Source organism: Phascolarctos cinereus, unplaced genomic scaffold, assembly GCF_003287225.1.
Source record: "Phascolarctos cinereus isolate Bilbo 61053 unplaced genomic scaffold, phaCin_HiC Scaffold_3;HRSCAF=262, whole genome shotgun sequence".
In the NCBI taxonomy this organism is placed as follows: domain Eukaryota; kingdom Metazoa; phylum Chordata; class Mammalia; order Diprotodontia; family Phascolarctidae; genus Phascolarctos; species Phascolarctos cinereus.
Window position 1 is genome coordinate 66,762,160 of NW_027555736.1, and position 14,264 is coordinate 66,776,423.

The following is a 14,264-nucleotide window of genomic DNA, read 5'->3' on the forward strand; positions in this document are numbered from 1 at the left end:
GCAGCTGATGGGTTGTTTGTCTGGAATGGGATCAAATAAGGTTTTGATCAGCTAGAACAGTGGTTCTCAAATGGTTTTTTTGGTGTTGTTGTTGTTGTTGTTGTTCATGGCACAGTATTCTTTGCTCAAGGATTTGAGTCACAATGAACATTTAAACTGAAAAGAAGAGTTCTCAGGAAGTCAGGCCTCCAGACCTATTACTCAGGCTTTGATCTTCCTCCATCTCTCTTTCTCCTACCCCACCCCTCACCCTCTTCTTTCTTTACTTCAGAGGAGGCAGCTTTGTGCCTCTTCTCATAGAGCTGCCATTATGACCCTCTTGACACCAAACCAGGAATGGCAACTGGGAACACTCATCTTCCTGAGTTCAAATCCAGCATCAGACACTTACTAGTTGTGTGACCGACCCTTAACCCTGTTTGCCTCAGTTCTTCATCTGTAAAATGAGCTGAAGAAGGAAATGGCAAACCACTCCATTATCTTTGCCAAGAAAACCCCAAATGGGGTCACCAAGAGTCAGACAATGAAATGACTGAACAACACCACCAATACTAAGCTGGGTAGTAGCTGGGAAACGTGCAGATCTCAGGGTATGGGGAGAGGAATTCATGTCACCTAAGTGAAATGAAAATGTGAAGTCTTACAATTCAGTTTGAAAAAAACAACTTTGGGAATATAGGTTTGAGGAAACAAGACTAGACGACAGTCCACTTGAAAAAGGCTTGGAGATTTAGCGGTAGACTTCAAGCTTAGTATGAAACAGCAGGAAAACCTAGCAGCTAGAAAATTTAAGTTGAATTTAGGCAACATTAAATTAGAAATCTAGTGTCCAGGAAAAGGAAGGTCGTGGTCCTACTGTATTCTGCCCTAGTCAAGTCACATCTAAGACACTATGCACAGTTTGATGACCACATTTTAGAAAGGACATTGACAAATTAGAATGTGCCCAGAAGGGACTTGAGACAGTGCCATAACTGTCAGGAGTGAGAAGGACATGATAGTATTTGAAGGGCTGTCATGTAGAAGGATTACATTTGTTTTGCTTGGTCTCCGAGTAGACCTAGGAAAAATACAAGCAAATGGCAGCGAGCCAAAGGATAGTTACATCTCTTTTAGCTAAGAGCTATGAACCATTTCCCCAAGGCAGACTATTTACAGCAGGTAGGAAATGCCCATGTTACGTTCATGTCTACTCCTGGAATCTTGGTTCTCTGCTAGCATCTTTTTAAACTCCCTCAGTTCAGGCCTCATCTAACATATGGCCAGAAACCCATTTTAGTTGTTAGTCCTATTGATGCCGTCTCCCCTCGCTCCCCCCGCCCCTTCCTTGCTTAAGTAAATATTCCCAGGGTTCTATTTAAACAGAAAAAGAGAAAAGCAAAACTGTGGTAAGGGAACTGACTTCAACCTTTTCCCATCATATTCTCTGTTCTATGCAAATCACAGGGGCTAGGCTAGTGGGAAAAGATGGTGACCTATATCCCATCCCAGCAACAAACTGCTGCCTGATATCTTTTTGGTCTTCCTATATAATTAATTTCTTCATTATATGCCAGTAAGTACTTCTAAAGGATCTGAAGGTATTTGAAAAGAGTTAGTTCTCAAGTTGTCTGTTCTCTTTCCAGGTCCTTCCACTGCAGTCTCAGTAGAATATAGGCTTCTTGAGGGCAGGTACTATTTATGTCATTGTACCATCAGCGTCCATCACAGTGGAAGCAATTCACAATTACTAGCTGAATTGAATCGAATCTTGTTAATACTATTAATTTACTGAACAAAACATTCATAGAAAGAGCAAAGGAAAACTTGCACTAAGCCACCGTACTAATGATTTGATTCAGAGGGCTTCAATTAATGACATTTGACTGTCATCTTTACGTCTATTAGTGATCAGCAAGTTAGTAGAGTGTTACTAATAATAGTGGTTTACATTGATTTAGCACTTTACACTTTGCAAAATGCTTTCCTCTCAACAGTTGTATGAGATATCTCCATTTTATACAGATGAGGAAAGTGAGGTTCAAAAAGTTAAGTGATTTATAGAGGCCTAAAGAGTAAGTGTCAAAATGGTACAAGGGAAAGAACCTTGGCTCTGGAGTCAGAGGGCCTGAGTTCAAATTCCACGTCTGTGACTTTGGATAACTCAACCTTCTGGACCTCAGTTTTCTCATGTTTGAAATGAGAAGAGTTGGACTAGAATCACTTCCAGCTCTAGAGCTATAATCCTATGAATGTGGACTTGAACCCAATTCTTCTGACTCCAATATTAATTACACCAGATTATTTTCAACTTCATTATTTGTTTAGTGGTCCAGTATTTTCCCTTTCCTTCAGTCTCCATTCTTTACCCTCACTGGAAGTGAGGTGTTATCAAGAAGGGGAAAATCCTTGGAAAAGTCATTTTTCTGGCCCCTGTTTCCTCATCTGTAAAATGAAAGGGTTTGTTAGATTAGATCTTTAATATTTCTTTCACATCTAACATTGTTTGACACCATGACTACCACCCTTCAGGGTCCATATCAGCTACTACCTTCTCTATGAAGCCTTCTCTGACTACCCAACTCACACTGTTCTAGTTGTCCAACGTTAGACTTTCTGTCTGTACCCCACCATCAATAGTTAATCATTATAACCCCCTCTATCTATATAGCACTTTTAACTTTACCTGAAATGTTTGAAATATTATTTTATCCTTACATTATGAGGAAAGTAGATCCCTTCTTGTTTGTATGGGTGTTGTCTCCTCTAGGTGTCATCAAGGTACATAAATGCTGTCTTCTTTGTGGCCCAACATCCTGCTTATGAAGGGCTTAGTAGTATATTAAAGGGAAGTAAAAAATAAGGTATTAATGGACTAGAGTATCTCCAAGGTCCTTCCTCAACTCTGACATTCTATGATTACATGACATCATTTGAGTAAATGGAAGTTTGTGGCTTGTCCAAGTTCCACTACTGAGCATAGTGTAGTGTTTGCAACTCCCAAGTCCCAAGTTTCTTCCTTATCTACTAAGATACATTAATGTTCCTATTTATTGTCACTGGCAAATGTTCCTTTTCCTAGTTTTTCCAGCCTTGTGAAAACACTTGACCAACTTTCTAGGCCTGAGTACTAAGGGTAGTTGGCTCCCAAGCATTTTAATCTTAGGTGATGAGTGGCAGGTCCCCCATCCTCCTGCCCCTCGCAAACTAATCCTCTGCCACAGTGCCTGGCTTGGCAGCCACACAAAAACCCTGCCTGTTTATACTGGGGCCTGGACAGACCATACTATCTCAAGGGCATACTAAAAAGCAAAGCAAAACAAACCACAACAGAAAAAACCCTAGCCACAGGAGCTAATCAGGATGCGCTTTCCCTGAGGTAGAAAACACAGTACGCACCCAGGACGCTGAAAGGCAGTGGTTCCTGGCCTACTTTATTCTTTTTTACAAGAAAAAATTCAATTCTTAAAGAATTTTAAGTTCTAAATTTTCTCCCTCCTACCTCTTCTTCCACTCATGGAGAAGGCAAGAAAAACAAAACCCATTACAAATATGTATAATCAAGCAAAACAAATTCCTGCATTAGGCATGTTAAGAAAAGAAGAAAGAAGGGAAGAAGGAAAACATGCTTCAGTCTTCACTCTTGAGTCTATCAGCTCTCTGCCTGGAGGTGAATAACATGTTTTATCTTAAGTCCTTTGGAATTGTGTTAGGTCATTGTGTTGATTAGAGTTTCAAAGTCAAAGTGGTTTTATTTTTACAATATTGTTGTTGTTGTATAAATTGTTCTCCTGGTTCTGCTCACTTCACTTTGGATCAACTTATACAAGTCTTCCACATTTTTCTGAAACTATCCCCTTCATCATTTCTTATAGCACAGTAGTATTCCATCACATTTATATACGGTCACTTGTTCAACCATTCCCAATTTAATGGGCACCCCTCAGTTTCCAATTCTTTGCCACCACAAAAAGAACTGCTATAATTATTTTTGTATAAATAGGCCTTTTTCCTCTTTCTTTGATGCCTTTGGGGTATAGACCTGGTAGTGGAATTGCTAGGTCAAAGGGATGCACAGTTTAAAAGCTTTTGGGGCATAGTTCCAAATTACTTTCCGGAATAATTGGACCAGTTCAAGCTCCATCAACAATGCATTACTGTACCTGTTTTCTTACAGTCCCTCCAGCATTTGACTATGACCCTTTCTGGGGCCTGGCCTTCCATCCATACAATAATTCTTTCATAAGAATCTGTCCCAAAGAAGATTCCCAGTCTCAGTGTGAGCACACTACACTGCTCCATTCTCTCAGCCTTCCCTCTGGTAATAAAAAGAATTACCATTACAACAGTGAGGCTTGGAATCTTGCTCCCCCACTTTCCTCAGGTAGGGTAGGAAATCCTATTCTGCCTTGGAATTCTCTGAAACTCAGTGGGTCCATGGGAATAGGCTTTCTGTTCCTTCTTTTCTACATTTTGGGGTACATGTGATCATTGACACAAGGAGCACAGGTAAGAACTGAGCCCTAGGGATTCTCCATGAAGACTCCAAGAATGACTTGTATATCCCAGGCCAAAAATCCAGAGCTGGAATCCACAAAGGCAGAATCGTCTTATATGCACCCTGGCCCAGAGTAGCCCACGCTATGAGATACCTGTATTATGTTTTACAAGACATTTCCTGGTTTCATTGGGTTTTAGATGTCTTATTGCCCTTTCTGAGGACAGCCCTGATGCTCTGAGGGATTTCTAATTCTATCTCCCATCATAGCTCAGATCCCCTCCCCACCAAAAGACACAGCTTTGTGATGTTTTTTAGAGGGTGAGGATTTATGGCTTTATGGCCTTCCAGATAAGAATTTACCTGCTGGGCTGCTGGGCTTCTTGACAGTTGGAAGTTGGTCTTTTTTACAACTATGATCACCTGTACTTGATAAGTCAGGTGTACCAACAAGCATCCTCTCTGAGGCCTGTAATGAGACATTTATGGGAACATGTCCTTGGCTTCCTTGAAACACTTTGCTTTGATTTTCAACATGAAGAAGTACAAATACAGTGAGGATAGCCTGTCCCTGAAGGCCACCTGGATGACCTACTCAACCCCAGGGAGGCTGAGCCTGAACTAGAGATAGTAACAGCTGAAGAGTGATAGGGAGCAACAAATCCAAAGGAGGCAATGAGTTTTAGATTAAGCCACATAAAGTACTTTGATAACCTATTACTATTTATTTACATATTGCTATTTATGTTGGACTTTAGGAGGAAGTCAATGGTCAAATTATCATTATCTTCATTTTGCATTTGAGAAAACTGGATATCAGAGAAGTTGTGATTGGCCCTTAATTACAAAGTAAGCATTGAAGCTGGGATTCAAATCCCTTCTGATTCCAAATCTAGTGTATTTTCCATATAATAGAGATGAGGAAAGTACCATATTCCTTCAAAGAAAGGGCTAAGATTGCCACATTTTTCAGAGTGAGGCAAAAGGGAGCTGAACTGTTCACTCTCTGAGGTTCTAGATAATATTTGTTAAACTGAATTGAATTGCCCACACAAAGACCACTTTTTTTTCCCTGCCAACAGAAGAATCCTGGAATGCCTTCAATGAACTTCCATTTCCAAGTTTACAGTTTGAGAAGACTAATCCCAGGTTCTAAGTGCCTGCCAGCACCTCCCAGTGTGAAAAAGGTTCATCATTAGAAGTTTGGCCACCAGGTAATTATCATTATCGTCATTATTATTACTTACCACAACAACCCATGAAACAGATAAAACCACAAAATGACCTACATGTAGCCCCCTTTTGCTTCTACAGTGATAATACTGGAAAAATTAGGGTAGAGGGTGCTAAAAATCACACAGTTCTTAAATCATCCACATTTATTGATTTAAGTGTTGGTTTTCTCAGTATCAGATTTTTGTCCAAAGACCAATGAAGTGATCTACTCTTGGTTGAAGTTCCAGATACATAGAAGGGTAATTGTCTTTGGAGAGGTTAATAAAGGAGCTATTAGACTTTGTTTCATTGTGCACACAGAAGCAAAAAAAAAAAAGAAGAATTATCAGTCCAAGAGCTATTGGACTGGATAAGAGATCAAAGGATATGAACCAGTATTTCTCAAAAGAATTGCGAACTATTAACAACCATACACTCTGAATCATTACTAAGTAAGACAGATGCATCAAAACAACTCTGGGTTTTGTTTCATATGCAGCAAGTTGGCAAAGATGACAAAAGATGAAAATAGTCAATATTGGAGGGGCTGTGGAAAGACAAGCACACATATATGCTATTGCAGAGCTGTGAATTGAGCCAACATTTCTGAAAAGTAATTTGGACTTGTGTTAAAAGAGTAAATAAAATGTTCAGGTCCTTTGACACAGACATATATTCCAAGGTAGGTAAAGACAGAAAGAAAGATCTTGTATACACCAGACTACTTATAGCAGCCCTCTTTCTGGGGTAGCAAAGAACTGGGGAAAAAAACACGATCATCAATTGGGCAACAACTAACTAAAACTGTGGTACGTGAACATAACACAATTTTACTGTGCCATATGAAGTAACAACTATGAAGGATTCACAGATGCATGAAAAGACTTACATGAACTGATACCAAGAGAAATAAGCAGAGGCAGTAAAACAACATGCACAGTAAGTACAACAATGTAAGAGGAAATTGAACAACGATAACAATGACAACAAAAACCCCTGAATACTGTGTAATTATAATGACCAAGTTCGGCCTGGAAAAAGAGTTCAGAAACTTTCCTCTCTCTTTGTGGAAGTATGGGACTATGGGTGTGGAATATGACATATTCTGCCAGACATAACTGATGTGTTGATTAATTTTCCTGAATTGCTTTTCATCTCTTTCTTTTTAAAAACCTTTTTATAAGGGATGGCCGGTTGTATAGGGAATGGGCAAGGGATATAATTGGAAATGAAGGTGATATTAAAAAACAAATGACATCAATAAAAATAAGATCTTTTAAAAGTGAAGTATAATATGAAAGGAATATATTTCACTGGAAATGGAAGCTAATTCTGTAATATTATTTACTATTATTCAAATAGCTGAATTTGAAAAAAAAAGTTAATGGGTCATTGTGGCTCTAAGTATTCACAGTAAGCATAAGCTAATAGACCATCATCATTGTCATCATCATCATCATCATTATCATCATCATCATCATCACCACCATAGCTAGAATTATAAGCTAATGTCCATTGGTGAAGATGAAGAAATAGAGTTTTATGAAGAGCTTGTCAAGATCCTCCTAAGATGTCAATACTTATTTTGATACTTGGTTACTTCCAGTTACTTGACATACAGCAAGCACTTAATAAATGCTTGTTAGTTTGACTTGAATATAAAAGTTGATCATGCTTTATCCAAAAAATGGGATCTGGGAAGATATTAGCAACTATCACTCCACATGCCTGCTCTTAAACCTCTCCATAAAATGAGAAATGGAAATTGTCTAGGAATGTATCAAGTATGCTTTCAATGAGAGCATAAGAAATAGAAACAGTCTTTTGCTGGTAGTTTTCTACAACAGACTACATCTTTATAGTCACTTTTTGCGAGACATAGAAAGAATGTAGAAATAGAAAGATCCCACTGAGAGATGGCATGGTGTGATAGGTAAAGCCAGCCTGAGAGGCAGGAAGACCCAGGTTCAAATCATGCTTCTGACACATACTGGCTGTATGATCCCAGGCAAGACACCTAACTTCTCAGTGCTCTCAGGCAACACTCAGAAGGCTGTGGAGTTGCAAAAGAGTTGTAGATTTGCACTACCTCATTGAGTTTCCTCATTGAGATTTACCTATATCAATAAAATCACAGTACTAGACCAAATAAAAAAATAGATCTCCTGCTATGTTTTATGACTTTAAGAAAGCGGTTGCTTTGGTAGAACAAAAATGCTATATTTTTAAGGATTCTCTACTGATGATGATATAAAAAGTATATACAGCCTTGAAAAACTACGAAGCCTTCTTTAACTGACATTTACATTTACAACAATGAGAAAGAGATCAATATAGTCTTCCATGATGAAAACACAAAGAGGACCCAAAAAAAGAATCTTGTCCAAGCTACAAACATGCTGCTTTCAAATTAGCCCGTCGATGTGTGTATTTTGAAGAGCCACTACAGAGATGAACAGTGGATCTAGGCTCTGAACTGAGTATAAGAACTTAAACAGTGTTTTAAATGTTCCCAAATTGTTTGCTGCAGAAAAAGACAACCCCTTTAGCACCAGCATTCTTCCAATAATGTCATTCAATGGCATACCACAAAACACCCCAATCTCAAAAGAATTAAGATTGAAAATAAGCATAAGGAAAATGGAAAGATATACATGAGTACTAGCCAACTATAGCATATCACCAGGGACAACTTAGGCACAGGAAGAGGCATCAAGGATATGATTGAGTATGACTGGGAAGAAAGTATACCAGTTATAGAGTCATAACAAAAGACAACAATGCATGGCTCAGAGGGTACATTCATATCCATAAGACTCTAAAAGAAAAGAAAAGGGCCTCTTGAGGTTTAGGTAGATCATCTGTTAGGATTTATAGGGAAATATGGGCAAGAATTGCACAAAAGAAGGTCTAGAGGGATTGTGATACACATTAGTGAAGGAATTTTATATATGTATGTATGTATGCATGCATGTATGTATGTATGTATGCGTGCATGTATGTTTGCACGCATGTGTATGTATGCATGTATGTATGCATGTATGTTTGTATGCATGTATGTATGTATGCATGTATGCATGTATGTATGCATGCGTGTGTGTATGCATGTGTGTATGTATGCATGCGTGTATGTATGCATGTGTGTATGTATGTATGTATATATCATAGAAATCATAGACTAAGTACTAGCCTCAGTGTCAGAGGGGTTCATGTCAGGTGTTCTGAGGCCTTACAAAGATAGAATCATAAATCAACAGCTGTATCCTCCTTAAAAAACAAGAGTGGTTGGAGGGGAAGCATGAGGAAGAAATATAAACCAGGAGTTGAATTCTGAGGCACGGCTAAGTCCAAAGGTGCCATTAATGCCAGACTGGTTAATCTTTGAGACTGTGGGGAATTGGTCAGTTGGATTGAGATTCAGGACTCATATGTGTGACTCAGTTTCCCAGTATGGATTATACTAGATGATCGGTAAGGTTTTTTTAGGTATGGTATTCTATGATTTGATCTGCAAGTGGATTACCTACTTAGTGGTTAAATTTCAGTCTGGTTTCCCCTAAATCTTGGCATATTCCCCAGGCCCTGCAATCAGTCAGTGTAGGAAAAACAGAATAGTTTGAGTTCAGTACAATTAGGAAGATAAATCTGTTTGCCAAAATATATTATCTTTTACCATTCCCTCCTTCCCCTTCTCCATCTGTCCATCTTCTATCTTTTGTTCTGGTTTCTTTTGCATGTGCTGTAGCTATTGGTGGGTTTCAGAGCGGCTTATGAAAGCCAGTAGTGAGTTGGAGAAGCAGAGGTCAGGGAGAAGCTGTTTTTTTGTTTTGTTTTGTTTTGTTTTGTTTTGTTTTTGTTTGGTAAGATGACTGATTACTTGTTAGGATGTTATAGGAAGGATTAATTCATCAGGCAGGATGTCAGAAAAGGTGACCTCTCAGGGTCATGTCTGAGACTCCCGGCCTGGTATGGCTAGAGTAGCACTGGTTCTATATGTCTTGGAGAAGGACAAATATTGTTCCATCTTTCAAAAGAGGGAGAAGAATGGAGCAAGGAAATTATAGGCTAGCGACCTTGACTTAGATACTTGAAAAAATTCTAGAGTATATTAGCAGAAGAATAATTGGTGGACAGCAAGGGAAAAAGGAGTGTTAATCATAGAGAGACAGCATGGCTTCATCAAGAACAGGTCACACCAGAGAAACCCAATTTTCTTTTTTGACAGGTTTACTAGGCAGATAGATAAAGGGAAATCATTTTCACTATAGCTATAGAAATAGTTTACTTAGTATACTTAGACTTGATTTTTCCTAATTACATGTAAAACCAATTTTTAATATTTGTTTTTTAAAAATTTGAGTTCCAAATTCTCTCCCTCCCACCCTTTCTTCCTTCCTCCCTGAGACAGTAAGCAATTTGAGATAGGTTATACATGTGCAATCATGCAAAACATTTCCATATTAGTCATGTTGTGAGTTTACTTAGTTTTAGGAAGGCATTTGATAAAATAGAAAGCTGAGGGCTAGATGATAGAACAGTTAGGCAAATTCTGAACTGGTTGAATGGTCACGCTCAAAGAGTAGTCATTAATGGGCCAATGTCATTGTGGAAGGGAATTTCTAGTAGAGTGCCTCAGGGATCTGTGGTTGGCCTATGCTGTTCTACATTACTTTCAATGACTTAGATAGACATAAATGTCATGTTTGTCAAATTTGCAGATAACAGTGCCAGGAGGGGCAGCTAATATATTGAATGACAAAATCAGGAACCAAAAAAATGTTGACAGGCTAGAACATTGGGTCAGTTCTAACAAGGTGAAGAACAAAAGGGATAAATATAAAAAAGTCTTATACTTGGGCTCAAATATTCAACTACCAAAGTAGAGGACAGAGGTCTAAAAATGACCTTGGGATATTTAGTGTACTAACAATGTGATAGGCATAGTGACAAGGAGTGGACTTGTGATTTACTTATATTAGGAATTCGGGGAGAAGAAGCTCCCTCTACCAGAGCAAGCTGGCATTGGTACCTTCTCTGGCAACTTATTGTCATAAAAGATTGCTAGAACACTGAGAGGTCAAGAGATTTGCTTAGAACACATTGCTAGGATGTGTCAGAAATAAGGTTTCATTCCAAATCTTCCTAGCTTTTGAGTCTAGTTGTTTCTCTGTTATACCAGACTGCCTCTCCTGATTGTATTATATGACAACTAAAAAAAGTTAATTAGGTTCAATTAGTGGAGTCCTAGTATCTAGAATTACAGAGGTGACAGTTCCAGCATAATTTGCTATGGTCACACTACACTTGGATATTGTGTACTTTTCTGGGTGTCTCATTTCAAGAAGAACATTGATAAGTTAAAGAAAGTTCAGAGATGGACAACCAGGAATGGTGGGGGAAGGTCCTTGAGATTTTGCTACATGAGGACTGGTTGAAAGAACTGGTGATATTTAATTTGGAGAAGAGAAAACTTAGAAGTAACATCATAGCTATATTCAACAGAATTTGAAAGACGATCATGTGGAAGAGGAATTTGGCTTGTTCTCCTCAGGTTCAGAGGCAGAACGAGAAATAACGGCTGGGAGTCACAAAGAAGCAAATTTAGGTTTGATTCAAAGGAAAATTTCCTAACTATAGAACTACCCAGAAGTGGGATGGACTGCCTTAGGAGCCCATTCAAGCAAGGACTGAGTGAATATTTCTCAGGTATGTGTTGGAGGAGATTCTTATCTGGGTATGGTCTGGACTAAATAGCATCTCTGCTCCCTTCTATTGCAACTCCTTTGATTTCCTGACAAAGACTTAAATGATTGGATTGCTGTTGCTGTTGTTCAGTCGTTTTCAGTCATGCCCGACTCTTCATGACCCTATTTGGGGTTTTCTTAGCAAAGATACTGAAGTAGGGAGTCAAGATGGAATTGAGAAACCAGGAAGTTGCCTGAGTTCTCCCCAGTTTTCCTTGGCAACAATGTTAAATCAAGCCACTAAAAGAATTCTGGAGTGACACAATCCACAAAAAAGATCAAGTGAAACAATTTTCCAAGCCAAGATAACTTAGAAGGACTTCGGAAAGGTCTGTCTCATTTGGGTAGAAGGGGGGTACAGCCTAGCGCAGGCAGTATCTGGGCAAGTCAGCAGGAGGCTCTTAGCCACAGCACAGATCAGCAACCAAGTCCCCATGTTTCTGGCTCAGCAAGCCAGCCCAAGAGCCCAGGGCACAATAGTCTTGACTAGGCTGGGCCACCCTAGTGCAGTGGGCAAGCCATCAGTCCCAGAGGCCCCAGTGGAGAAAGCCAGTGACCAGGCTCCTGGCCCCCAGTGCAAGAAGCTTGGGACAGTGCCCCTGTGCCCCAAGAACAGAGCTCAACTTTTAAAAATAAGCAAAAAAATAAAAAAAGAGCCCTGACCATAGAAAGGTACTATGGCAACAGGGAAGATCAAAACAAAAAACTCAGAAGAGGACAACAAATATCAAAATGCCTACATGTGGAGCCTCAAAGGGGCATGGGAATTGGTCTGAAGCTCAAAAAGTCTTCTTGGAATAGGTCAAAAAGGATTTTAAAAATCAAGTAAGAGAAGTAGAAAAAAATTGGGGGGGGAGTGAGAGTTATGCAAGAGAATTATATTTTTTAAAAGAGTCAACAGCTTGGAAAAGAAAGCACAAAAACTGACTGAAGAAAATAACTGCTTAAAAAAATAGAATTGGCCAAATGGGAAAAAATACACTAAAAAAACCAACTACTTCAAAAGTAGAATTGGGGGGCAGCTAGGTGGCGCAGTGGATAGAGCACCAGCCTCTTCTCCCAGTACAATCCTTTTTTTCACCTCTTAATTTTTTTTCATCATCACATCAAAGTCAATTTGTATCCACACCCTCTGTCTAAGTATATTTCCTTCTAACTACCCTAATAGAGATACAGTTCTTAAGAGTTATAAGTATCATCTTTCCATTTAGGGATGTATCCTTAGCTTGTACTGGGAGAAGGGGAAAGAGGGCAGCAGAATGGTGTAAATTATATCACATGAAGAGGCATGAAAGATATATTACAGCAGAAGGAAAGAAGGGAAGGGAGCAAGCATTGTTTGAACTTTACTCTCATCAGATTCGGCTCAAAGAGGGAAAAACATACGCCTTCAGTTGGGTAGAGAAATCTATCTTACCCTATAAAGAAGTTGGAGGGGAAAGGGGAAAGAAATGGGAGGGGGCATTTAAAAAACAATTAATTCCAATGCTATATAAACTATTTGGGAAAAAAATAGGTGAAGAAAGAGTTCTACTAAAGTCCTTTTATGACACAAATAGGTGCTGATAACAAAACCAAGAAGAGCCAAAGCAGAAAAAGAAAATTATTGACCAAGTTCCCTAAAGAATATTGATACAAAAGTTTAAAATAAAACATTAGCAAAGAGATTACAGCAATTTGTCATGAGGATAACACACTATATCCAGGTGGGATTTACACCAGGAATGCAGGGCCAGTTCAACATTAGGAAACTATTAGCATAATTGACCATATCAATAACAAAACCAAGAGAAATCATAGGATTATCTCAATAAATGTGGAAAGAACTTTTGACAAAATACAGCACCTATTCCTATTAAAAAACACTAGAGTATAAGAATAAATGGAGCTTTCCTTAAAATGATAAGTAGTATCTATCTAAAACCATCAGCAAGCACTATCTGTAATGGGGATAAGCTAGAAGCCTTTCCAGTGAGATTGGGGGTGAAACAAGGATGCCCATTATCACCACTATTATTCAATATGTGTTTGCTTGAGCAATAAGAGAAGAAAAAGAAATTGAAGGAATTAGGTTAGGCAATGAGGAAACAAAACTATCACTCTTTGCAGATGATATGATAATCCTAGAGAATTAAATAAAAAGACTACTTGAAATAATTAACTTTAGTAAAGTTACAGTATATAAAATAAAAATATAAAATCATTAGCATTTCTATGTATTACCAACAAAGCTCAGCAAGAAGAGATAGAAAGAGAAATTCCATTTAAAATAACTGTAGACAATGTAAAATATTTGGGAGTCTACTTGCCAAGACAAACCCAGGAACCATACGAACACAATTATAAAACACTTTTCACACAAATAAAGTCAAGTCTAAACAATTGGAAAAATATCAGTTGTTCATGGGTAGGTTGAGCTAACATAAAAAAATGACAATTCTACCTAAATTAATTGACTTATCCAGCACCAATTAAACTACCAAAGATTATTTGAGAGAGCTAGAAAAAATAATAACAAAATGTCAAGAATATCAAGGGAATCAATGGGAAAAAATGCAAATGAAGGTGTCCTAACCATATCAGATCTAAAACTATACTATAAAGCAGCAATCATGAAAACAATTTGGTATTGGCTAAAAATTAAGAGTGGTGGATCAGTGAAATAGGTTAGGTATACAAGACACAGTGGTAAATGACTATAGTAATCTACAGTTTGATAAACCCAAAGATTCCAGCTTCTGAGATAAGAACTCACTATTTGACAAAAACTGCTGGGAAAATAGGAAAATAGTATGGCAGAAACTAGACATAGACCAACATCTTACCAT

General features: G+C 38.4%; 1 protein-coding gene across 3 annotated transcripts in view; it reads left to right on the top strand.

Annotated features, from left to right (window-relative positions):
* The window catches only part of GRAMD2A (GRAM domain containing 2A), an 82,409-nt gene that overhangs the window by 40,861 nt on the left and 27,284 nt on the right, over positions 1–14,264 (top strand). For 2 of the 3 annotated variants that reach the window (XM_020996892.2, XM_078150897.1), the window contains exon 2: positions 5,560–5,691. The gene's annotated coding sequence lies outside the window, so the exon portion shown is untranslated. Of the gene's footprint in view, positions 1–5,559; positions 5,692–11,243; positions 11,399–14,264 lie in introns of all 3 variants that reach the window. The other variant, XM_020996893.2, reaches the window with a different exon arrangement.